Source organism: Pan paniscus, chromosome 10, assembly GCF_029289425.2.
Source record: "Pan paniscus chromosome 10, NHGRI_mPanPan1-v2.0_pri, whole genome shotgun sequence".
Lineage (NCBI taxonomy): Eukaryota > Metazoa > Chordata > Mammalia > Primates > Hominidae > Pan > Pan paniscus.
In genome coordinates this window covers 18,113,685-18,125,679 of record NC_073259.2, presented here as the reverse complement: position 1 = coordinate 18,125,679, position 11,995 = coordinate 18,113,685, and positions in this window count along the sequence as shown.

Sequence of the window (11,995 nt, the reverse complement as noted above, 5' to 3'; positions counted from 1 at the left end):
GACTACAGGCGCCCGCCACCATGCCCGGCTAATTTTTTGTATTTTTTTTTTATTTTAGTAGAGACGGGGTTTCACCGTGTTAGCCAGGATGGTCTCGATCTCCTGACCTCGTGATCCACCCGCCTTGGCCTCCCAAAGTGCTGGGATTACAGGCGTGAGCCACCACGCCCGGCCTCAACTTTCTTTCAACTTTACCATTTGGCTTGCTGTGGCTTTATTTATATATTTATTTATTTATTAGTATTCAAGATGGAGTCTCACTCTGTCGCCCAGGCTGGAGTGCAGTGGTGCAATCTCAGCTCACTGCAACCACCGCCTCCTGGGTTCAAGCAATCCTCCTGCCTCAGCCTCCCAAGCAGGTGGGACTACAGGCATGCGTCACCACACCCAGCTATTTTTTGTATTTTTAATAGAGACGGGGTTTCACCATATTGGCCAGGCTGGTCTCCAATTCCTGACCTCGTGATCCACCCACCTTGGCCTCCCAAAGTACTGGGATTACAGGTGTGAGCCACAGCGCTCGGCCTGATTCATTTATTTTTTAATACATTAGTTTTATTTATTTCTCAGCACTCTGGGAGGCCAGGCAGGCAGATTGCTTGAGCCCAGGAGCTTGAGACCAGCCTGGGCAACATAATGAGACCCCTCATCTCTACAATTAGCCAGGTGTGGTGCGTGTGCCTGTAGTCCCAGCTACCCAGGAGGCTGAGGTTGCAGCTGAGATCTGCCACTGCACTCATCTTGGCTCACTGCAACCTTCGCCTCCCAGGTTCAAGTGATTCTCCTGCCTCAGCCTCCTGAGTAGCTGGGATTACAGGCCCCGTGCCACCACGCCCTGCTAATTTTTTTGTATTTTTAGTAGAGACGGGGTTTATCATGTTGTCCAGGCTGGATGTATTCGATTTTTAAAAATCCAAACTGTGTGCAGGAGAATATGAAAGGAATACATAAGCCTTCACTGTTCATTTAACCTGACCTTAGAGTCATAATTAGAGAACAGTGGAAACAAATCGACTTCCTCTAACAGTTTTCCAGAATGACCGCTTGATGGCACTGTGACTTGTGGGCAGAGCCCACCACCTCTTCACGATGCCTGTCACACTGGCGAATTCAGGGAAGTCCTCGTCTCATAGCAACAAGACAGGGAAAATTGCTGAGCACCCAGAAGCAGCTGTAGATTAAGTAATCAATCAGTGTGTTCAAAACACAAAGCATTTAAACACTGGAGGAAATTCCAAAATAATACCCTTTTCAGACATGAAATCACTAGTCAAAATATTGTTTTAAACCCATTTTACAAATGTGATCATTTTCAAAAAACTCCATCAGACCACCAAGCTGGCATTAGTGCCACCCACATTTGCCAGGGCCTGTCTTTTCCTTTTCCGCTCTTTTCATCATTGACTCAGAGAATTCATGGACTTTTTCATCGCAGTGTATCTAGAGTTTCCCTACAAGTGAATGTTCATATGCTGCTGGTAAGCAGGCAGTTAAATGTATTTTAAAGTAAGCCCCTACAATCTGGGCCATTCTGAACTTTTTTGCACAATTGAACACTTCAAGAGCTCTATATTTTCTTTCTCAGAAGAAGCCTCTTTTATAAATATATATATTTTTTTTATTTTTTAGTAGAGACGGAATCTTGCTTTGCCGCCCAGGGTAGTCTTGAACTCGTGGCCTCAATGATCCTCCTGCTTTGGCCTCCCAAAGTGCTGAGATTACAGGTGTGAGCCACTGGCCTGGCCAGAAGAAGCTTCTTTAAAAGAATTGCTTTACAGACTCTCTGTGAACCCTAATTAAGTTCTATGTGTAGGGTTATGCAATTTGGATTCACCAACAATTTGAAGAATGTGTGAGTTTAGTTCCACAGAAGAAAGACCTCCAACAAATGCTGGGCTCTGCAGTGAGGAGTTTGCATGTATCTGGTTTGAGGATTATGATGCAGGTCTGGAGGTCTGGGAACATAGGCTGGTTCCCAGCAGGCAGTCAGGAAGGCAGTTCCAGTTATTTACCCACAACCCCTAGATATAGATTCAAACTCCTTGAGGGGAATTCTGAATGAATCCTCTCTATTCTGTTTCCCTGCAGTATCTTCCAAAGAACAGTCTCCTTTAAAAGACTACTGTACATTTGGCCAGCAGGACCCTGACTATGCTTGCTCAGGAAGGACAATAAGACCATAGCATAGACCGCTGGACAACAAAATAGTAGCTGTGAAGAGTTGCATGGTGGGGAGGATGGCAGCACAACAGCTGAGAAGAACGGATGGGTCTCTGCTCATCAGTCAAGGGTCATTTCACTTCCATGCTATCTGGTTCTCTAAGCAGATGCACTGCACTTGAATGACCCTTTACAAATCAGAAAAAAAAAAAAAGGTACAAAACTCCAGTGAGATAGGCAGCCAGCACAGTTGTCCTTAGTTACAGAATAGTATAATGGTTATTTTCAAGGGCTCTGAAGCCAAACTTTTTGGGTCCATGTCCAGGTTCTGCTTACCAGCTATTTAAGCAAATTGTTCTCAGACCCCGCCTTCTCCATGATTAAAATGGGGGAAATAACAGAACTTACCCATATTAGGGTTCTCCAGAGAAACGGAACCAACAGGAAATATGCATAGATGATGGTTGGATGGAGAGTTACTCTTAGGAACTGGTTCATGCAATTATGGGTGCTGCTGGCAAGGTTGAAATCTGTGGGGCAGGCCAGCAGGCAAGATTTGATGCTGCAGCCTTTGTTTGTTTATTTTTTGGAGACAGGGTCTCACTTTGTCACCCAGACTGGCTGGAGTACAGTGACACAATCTCAGCTCCCTGCAGCCTCAACCTCCCATGTTCAAATGATCCTCCTGCCTCTGCCCTCCAAATGTAATAGCTGGGACTACAGTTGCACACCACCATGTCCAGCTAATTTGTCTTGTTTTGTTTTGTTTGGGGGCTTTTTTTTTTTTTTTTGGCAGCTTAAAACCACACACATATATTATCTCATAGTTTCAGTGGGTCAGAAATCTGGACACAGCTTAACTGCTTAACAGTGAATCTTCTGATTCACAAGGCTGCAATCAAGGTGTCAACCAGGATGGGGTCTCATCTGAAAGGCTCAACTGAGATAGGATCTGCTTTCAAGCTCATGTAGTTGTTATCAGAATTCAATTCATCAAGGGCCTCAGTCCCTTGCTGGTTGTTGGCCCTCAACTCCTTGCACATGGGCCTCTCCAGTATGGCAGCTTGCTTCATAAAGCATCAAACGAGAGGGGCTGCTATCAAGACAGAAGTTGCTATCTTATGTAACCTAAGCATGGAAGTGACATTCCATCACCTTTCCTGTGTTCTGTTGATCAGAAGTGAGTTACAGCTCTTGTCCATACTCAAGGGGAGGGGCCAAACAAGGGTGTGAGTATCAGAGGCAGGGAAATGGGGGGCCATTTTAGAGGCTGTCTACCACAACAAAATGACATGTGGTGAAAACTAAATCTGTCTCTTACCCTAGGCTTGTCTCCCAGTACCTCTCTCTAGAGGTAAAGGTTATTGAGTTTGTTGTTGTTGTTGTTGTTTGTTTGTTTGTTTGTTTGGTTTTTGAGATGGAGTCTCGCTTTGTCGCCCAGGCTGGGGTGCAGTGGTGTGATCTCAGCTTACTGCAGCCCCTGCCTCCCAGGTTCCAGTGATTTTCCTGCCTCAGCCTGCTGAGTAAACTAGCTGGGATTACAGGCATGTGCCACCACGCCTGGCTAAGTTTTGTATTTTTTTAGTAGAGATGGGGTTTCACCATGTTGGCCAGGCTGGTCTCAAACTCCTGACCTCAGGTGATCCGCCCACATCGGCCTCCCAAAGTGCTGGGATTACAGGCGTGAGCCACCATGCCCAACCCCTATTGTTTTAATGTACATTTCTTTATGAATGAGGTTGAATAGCTTTTTATATTTAAAAGCAACTCTTTTTTTCATGTCTTTTGCCTGTTTTCATAGTGAATTGTATATCAGTTAGGTCGCTTTTGATTTTAAGTGACAGACCCAAATTGACAAAAGAATGAACTGCTCCCCTAACTAAAAATTGTGGGAGTAGAACTTCAGGCATAACTGTATTTGAGACTCAGACAATGTCATGATGAAGTGGCCTCACTGTCTGGGGTGATTTCCTAGGTTTGTTGTCTCATGCCAAGGAAATCAAGGACGTGGACACACTAGGAGTGAGGTTAAGAGCTGAGGCTTAACAGGCAAAAGAAAGAGAAGAGCTCTCTCCTGCAGAGAGAGGGGTCCCGAACAGGCACATGCAGCAGGTTTTATAGGTGAGCTTGAGGAGGTGGTGTCTGATTAACATAGGGCACAAAAGATTGCGTGGACCAGGTGTGCCATGTGCATAAGGTGTGAAAAACTGGTTAGAGCTAGGGGTGCCATATGCATAGGGCACAAAAAGCTGGCTGCACCCACCCTAATCTTTTATTACGCAGATGGGTTATTTACCTGGCCGGTGCCATGTTGCCTGTTTCTTTACTGTACACATGGTAACAAAGAAAAGGGAAGATGGAGCCTCCATGCTGAACATACCTGGTTCCCAGGCAGCCCTTTTCTATTGGCACAGATGCTGGCATTCACCCATGTAAGCTTCCAGTTGCTTATCTATTTTTGCAGCTCAATTTTTCAGGCTGTCCTTAGTTAGAAAAAAATAATTTGGGGGCTGCTTTTTGTTAAAAGGGAAATTCTGCCAAACACTCATTTACCCTATCTGCCTAAATAATTTCTTTCTGGTTCCTGTATCAGTGAGAGAGTTGGTACTCTCTCTGCCCTCTGCCTTGAAGTAGCTTGGCTTTACTGGGAGCAAATTAGAGTAGCAGCTCTATCCCCTACAGCTTTTCATATGCCAAGTTCAGCAGGAAAGAGCTAATTCACTTCTCACAGATATCATAAAAGCTGCAGAATTGAGTCTCTTTGATTCTGATTGGCTGGACTTGGGTCAGGCCCAACCCAGTCACTAAACCAATCATTTTCACCTGGAAAACATGATGGTCTAATTATTTCAGGAAAATACTCTGTCATTTTGAAGCAGATTGTATTAGTCTGTTCTCACATTGCTGTAAAGTACTACCTGAGACTGGATAATTTATAAAGAAAAGAGGTTGAATTGACTCACAGTTCTGCATGGCTGTACAGGAAGCATGGCTGTACAGGAAGCATGGCTGGGGAGGCTTCAGGAAACTTACAATCATGGAGGAAGGCAAGAGGGAAGCAGGCACGTCTTACATGGCTGGAGAAGGAGGAAGAGGGCAGGGGAAGTGCCACACATTTTTAAACAACCAGATCTTGTGAGAACTCACTCACTATTACGAGAACAGCAAGGGGGAGATCTGCCCCCATGATCCAGTCACCTCCCACCAGGCCCCTCCTCCAACAGTAGGGTTACAACTCAACATGAGATTTAGGCGGGGACACAAATCCAAACCATATCATTCCACCTCTGGCCCCTCCCAAATCTCATGTCCTTCTCAAATTGCAAACTACAATCATCCCTTCTCAACAGTCCCCCAAGTCTTAACTCATATCAGCATTAACTCAAAAGTCTGCAGCCCAAAGTCTCACCTGAGACGAGGCAAGTCCCTTCCACCTATGAGTCTGTGAAATAAAAAACAGTGAGTTACTTCTAAGATACAATGGGGGTACAGGCATTGGGTAAATACACCCTTTCCAAAAGAGAGAAATCAGCCAAAACAAAGGGGCTACAAGCCCCATGCAAGTCTGAAACCCAGCAGGGAAGTCATTAAATCTTAAATCTCCAAAATAATCTCCTCTGACTCCATGTCTCATATCCAGGGCACACTGGTACAAGGGGTGGGCTCCCAAGGCCTTGGGCATCTCTGTCCCTGTGGCTCTGGAGGGTACAGCCCCCTCGGCTGCTTGGCTGCTTTCATGAGCTGGGGTTGAGTGCCTGTGCTTATCCAGGCATGGTGCAAGCAAGTCTCCAGAAATGTCTTTGAAGCGTTTTCCCCATTGTCTTGGCTATAAACATTGGGCTCCTCTTTACTTATGCAAATTTCTGAAGCCAGCTTGAATTCCTCCCCAGAAAATGGGTTTTTCTTCTCTACCACATGGTCAGGCTGCAAATTTTCCAAACTTTTATGCTGTGCTTCCTTTTTAAATATAAGTTCCTTTTTAAATATAAGATGACTTTCAGATCATCTCTTCGCTCATGAATATAAGCATAGGCTGCTAGAAGCAGGCAGGCCAAGTCTTGAACATTTTGCTGCTTAGAATTTCTTCTGCCAGATACCCAAAATCATCACTCTCAAGTTCAAAGTTTCACAGATCTCTAGGGCAGGGGCACAATCCTATTTGCTAATGCATAACTAAAGTGACCTTTACTCCAGTTCCCAATAAGTTTTTCATCTCCATCTGAGACCACCTCACCCTGGACTTCATTGTTCATATCACTATCAGCATTTTGGTCACCACAATTTAATAAGTCTCTAGGAAGTTCCAAACTTTCCCTCATCTGCCTGTCTTCTTCTGAGCCCTCCAAACTGTTCCAAACTCTGCCTGGTACGCAGTTCCAAAGTCACTTCCACATTTTCAGGTATCTGTATGGCAATGCCCCCACTTCTTGGTACCAATTTTCTATATGAGTCCATTTAAGCATTGCTATAAAGAACTACCTGAGACTGGGTAAAGAAAAGTGGCTTAATTGACTCACCGTTCCACAGGCTGTACAGGAAGCATGGCTGGGCAGGCCTCAGGAAACTTACAATCATGGCAGAAGGTAAAGGGGAAGCAGGCACATCTTACAAGGCCAAGAAGGAGGAAGAGAAGGTGGGAGATGCCACACACTTTTAAACAACCAGCTCTCATGAGAACTCACTCATTATCACGAGAACAGCAAGGGGGAAATCTGCCCCCATGATCCAATCACCTCCCAATGAAACGAGAGAAATTCCCTTGTCCCCCTCGCAGGCCATGCAATGGGGGTGTGCCTCACTTCTTCAGTGCCCCGCTGCTCAAACCTCTAAGGGAGCATACAGACAGGCGGGCTATGGGGCTCCAACCCCATGGCAGTGTCTAGGGGTGAATGTTTACAGCTGAAGCCCCAGTGGGTGTGTGTTACAGGGTGCTCTTTTAGTTTAGCTATCCATAGGTGGCTTGTGTTAGTCAGTTCAATTAGACCCCTGCCTCATCACAAGGACAGAGGGCTTTCTGTATCCCGGGATTCTTGCCTTGGTGTACTGGAAGACTCGGATCGCACGTGGGCTTGGAGCGTGAGTGCAAGGTTTTATTGAGTGGAAGTAGCTCTCAGCAGATGATGGAGCCAGAAGGGAGATGGTTTTCTCCTGGAGTCGGGCCGGTCAGTGGCCCGGACTCTCCTCCAACCACCCCGGCCAAACTCCACGTCGTTCTGCTGGTCGGTGGCCTGCTGGCATGCCAGCGTGCCTGTCAATGTGTTCTTGATATCCTCTCAACATCCAGCCATTTGTGTGTTCCTCTGCCAATGTGTTTCTCTGGACATCCAACTGCTGGGGTGCCTGCCTGCTAGGGTCTTGGGGGTTTTTATAGGCACAGGATGGGGGTGTGGTGGGCCAGGGTGGTCCTGGGAAATGCAACATTTGGGCACGAAGGCAGGAGTCCCTGTTCTCACCTAGGTCCGTGGGCACAGGCCTGGGGTGGAGCCCTCACCAGGGACCTGCCTTTCTCTACCCAGAAGTTCCCTGCCTTTCTCTACCCAGCAGTTCCCTGCCCCCCGTTCCATATCACCAACACTGGAGGTTGGAGGTTGCAATTCAACATGAGATTTGGGCAGGGACACAAATCCAAACCATATCAAAGATATTTTCTATTTTATCATTTGTCTTTTAAAGCTTTGTTATGGCATTTTTTCAAACAGACACTTTTCTGCAGTCCATTTATCAGTCTTGTGGATCTTGCCTAAAAAGCCCCCCGACTCTGATTTTTTTCTTTTATTTTCCATGTTTCCTCTTAGGATTTTTATAGGTGTTTTGGTTTTGGTTTTGTTTGTTGGTTGGTTGGTTGGTTTTTTGTTTTTTGTTTTTGTTTTTGTTTTTGTTTTGAGACAGAGTTTTGCTCCTGTTGCCCAGGCTGGAGTGCAATGGTGCGATCTCAGCTCACTGCAACCTCTGCCTCCCGTGTTCAAGCAATTCTCCTGCCTCAGCCTCCTGAGTAGCTGGGACTACAAGTGTGTGCTACCACGCCCAGCTAATTTTTTGTATTTTTAGTAAAGACAGGGTTTCACTGTGTTAGCCAGGATGGTCTCGATCTCCTGACCTCATGATCTGCCCACCTCAGCCTCCCAAAGTGCTGGGATAACAGGCGTGAGCCACCATGCCTGACTGGTTTTGGTTTTGTAGAATGTTTACATCTTTGCTCATCTAGAATTAATTTTGTCAAAGGAAAGAAGTATTTAATTTAAAATGGGGGCCGGGTGTGGTGGCTCACGTTTGTAATCCCAGCACTTTGGGAGGCCGAGGCAGGCAGATCACCTGAGGTCAGGAGTTCGAGATCAGCCTGGCCAATATGGTGAAACCCTGTCTCTACTAAAAATACAAAAAATTAGCCGTGTGGTGGCGCACACCTGTAATCCCAGCTACTCGAGAGGATGAGGCAGGAGAATCACTTGAACCTGGGACGTAGAGGTTGCAGTGAGCCCAGATAGCATCACTGCACTCCAGTCTGGGTGACAGAGCGAGACTCCATCTCAATAAATGAATGAATGAATGAGTAAATAAATAAATAAATAAATAAATAAATAAATAAATAAAATAGGAACTGGCCAGGCACAGTGGCTCACTGTGGATCATGCCTGTAATCCCAGCACTTTGGGAGGCCAAAGCAGGCAGATCACTTGAGCCCAGGAGTTTGAGACCAGCCTGGGCAACATGGCGAGACCCCATCTCTACAAAAAAATTAACTGGGTATGGTGGAGCATGCCTGTAGTCCCAGCTACTTGGGAGGCTGGGGTGGGAGGATCACTTGAGCCTAGGAGGCAAAGGTTGCAGTGAGCTGAGATCATGCATGCCTTTCCACTCCAGCCTAGGCAACAGACCAAACCCTGTCTCAAAAAGAAGAAGAAAAAAAAAAAAAAAGAATCAGCCTCTATAGTACTGAAGTATTTTGAAATATATTTATTTCATTCAGGCCATGAAAGGACCTAACGAACCATCTCAGCCCAATATTTACATGTACCTCTTTGACAACTAGACTTTTGTATGCCATATTCATAGTCTCTTTCTGAAGAGTGCTGAATAAACTCTACCACCTTCTGACTCTTTTGATTTCCATTTTCTTTGTTCTGATCATCCTCCATCTAGTCATTATTCTCATAAGAGGGCAGAATTGGTTTGTACTTAATAAATTATATCACATTTAGGTATGCTTTCTTGAGAGTCTACCAAAGTCACCTTGATTGGAATTTAGGAAGTTCTCCCAAAGCTCAGTCATTTGTTTACTGATGATCTCTGGTTTATTCCACAGTTAACTGCATTCATTTGTTGTGGTAGACATTGTTGGTTGTACTTCCTAACAGCCACTCCCTTCCTTGCCAACAGCACTGATTTTGTTCAGGTGTGAAGTAGCAATGAAGTCAAGGTTAGTTGGTTTTAAGGGATTAACTGTGTTTAAGCCAATCATGGCAATTCCATTCCCTCTTATCAGTGAATCACTTATTGGTGTTCATCTAGCCCAAACTTCTGGCCAATGAGATGTAAAGATAAGTCTGTTGAGGGGGCATCTGGGAAAGGTTTTTCTCCCTGATAAGATGAAGTAGTGAGGCAGAAAAATAGGGTCTGGAGGCAGGGAACATAAGGCTGATTCACATTTCAGCTATGACAGGAAATATCCTCTCCATAGGGCATACACTGAGTAAATGACTTTGTAACTTTACTTCCTCCTCTTCATTTACATAGGGCGTACCCCAAGTAGAGGGTATTTAAGCTCACAAAAACTCTGTTAACAGGGTCTTTGAGCCCCTGTGCACAGGCCCGCTCCCACACTGTGAAGTGTACTTTCATTTTCAGTAAAACCCTTCATTCTTTCCTTGCTTTGTTTGTGCGTTTTGTCCAATTCTTTGTTCAAAACGTCAAGAACCTGGAGACCCTCCACCATTAACAGTAGCAAGAAAAAACTCCTTTTCCTCCTTGGATCATGGTTGTGAGAGTGATGCCTGGAGCAGTTGTCTTATAACCATGAGTGGGTAAGCTGAGGGTGACAGCCAATCTGCAGAGGATGGTGGAGCAGAAGGAAGGAAAGATTCTGGGTTTTTAATGTCATTTTTTTTTAAGTAAAAGCAAGTTTATTAGGAAGGTAAAGAATAAAAGAATGAACTGGGCACAGTGGCTCACGCCTGTAATCCCAGCACTTTGGGAGGCCAAGGCGGGTGGATTCCTTGAGGTCAGGAGTTTAAGACCAGCCTGGCCAACATGGTGAAACCCCATCTCTACTAAAAATACAAAAATTAGCTAGGCATGGTGGCGGGCACCTGTAATCCCAGCTACTTGGGAGGCTGAGGCATGAGAATCACTTGAACCCAGGAGGCAGAGGTTGCAGTGAGCTGAGATTGCGCCACTGCACTCCAGCCTGGGCAACAGAGCGAGACTCTTTCTCAAAATAAGAAAAAAAAAAGAATAAAAGAATGGCTACTCCATAGACAGAGCAGCCCAAGGACTGCTGGTTGCCCATTTTTGTGGTTATTTCTTGATTATATGCTAAATAAGGGGTGGATCATTCATGCCTCCCCTTTTTAGACCATATAGGGTAACTTCCTGACTTTGCCATGACATTTGTAAACTGTTTAATGACATTGTTGAGCCACTGTAGTCCTCAGACTTATTATGTGAGATAGGTCTTTATTATTTATGTCAATTTTAGTTGTGTATTCTTTACTTGCAGCCGAGAGATTCCTAACTGATATCCCATCTTTATACCATATATGTTATCCCATGATGTACAATTGGCTCATACACACTTGCAAGAGCCAATCCTAAATTTTCAAAAACTTTGGGAGCTGGTTAAGAACACAGTAGCTTGAAACCTACTATGGTGGGAATATTTCCACCCCAGAAATTGGCAAATACTACAAATTAGGCCTCCCCTCAACCAAGAGTCAGGTGTTAAACATCTATCAGTACACAACTGGTTACATTTTTTTTACTAAAAAAAAAAAAAAAAAAACTCCTAAAAAGTCATGTTTACTTAAAATAATATTGGCACATATCAGACTTGCAGAGCCATTCTGTTTTCATCTTACCTAATAACAAATGGATAAGCACATTTTAGCTTGATGTTTTGTGTCACCCCCAGTCACATAATGGTATGCCTAATGATCTGAAAACATTAATTTCACTAAGTGTGGTCATTTAAAGGAAGCTGGGAATGGTAGCTCACACCTGTGATCCCAGCACTTTGGGAGGCCGAGGCAGGAGGATTGCTTAAGGCCAGCAGTTCAAGACTAGCCTGGGCAACATAACAAAATATCTCTACAAAAATTTTTTTAAAAAAATCAGCCAGTTATTCCCAGCATATACATAATATAAATTAAAAAGAAAAAAGTAGCCAGGTGTGGTGGCACACACCTGTAGTCCCAGCTACTTGGGAGGCAGAGGTTGGAGAATCACCTGAGCCCAGGAGGCAGAGGTTGCAGTGAGCTGAGATCATGCCACTGCACTCCAGCCTGAGTGACAGAGCAAGACCTTGCCTCAAAAATAGTAATAAATAAAAATAAAGGAACCCTGTGATGAGTCCCATGTATTTGGAACCATCTTCCCCAATTTCCTACTTCAAATATATCTAGCTGGTTACCCCTGTATCATCTAAAATGAGTTATCATCTCCTGAGCCCAGATTTATTATGGTTTGTTTCTTACACTAGTCTGTATTCTTCTGATTTGTGCTAAAGACTCCCTTCTCCCCACTATTTCAGGAAGAGGACTGTTGCTACTATAGTCAGCTTTAAAGACATTTTATTGGTTATTGCTAGGTAGATTTCTTACTCTGCCTGGTTCAAAAAGCT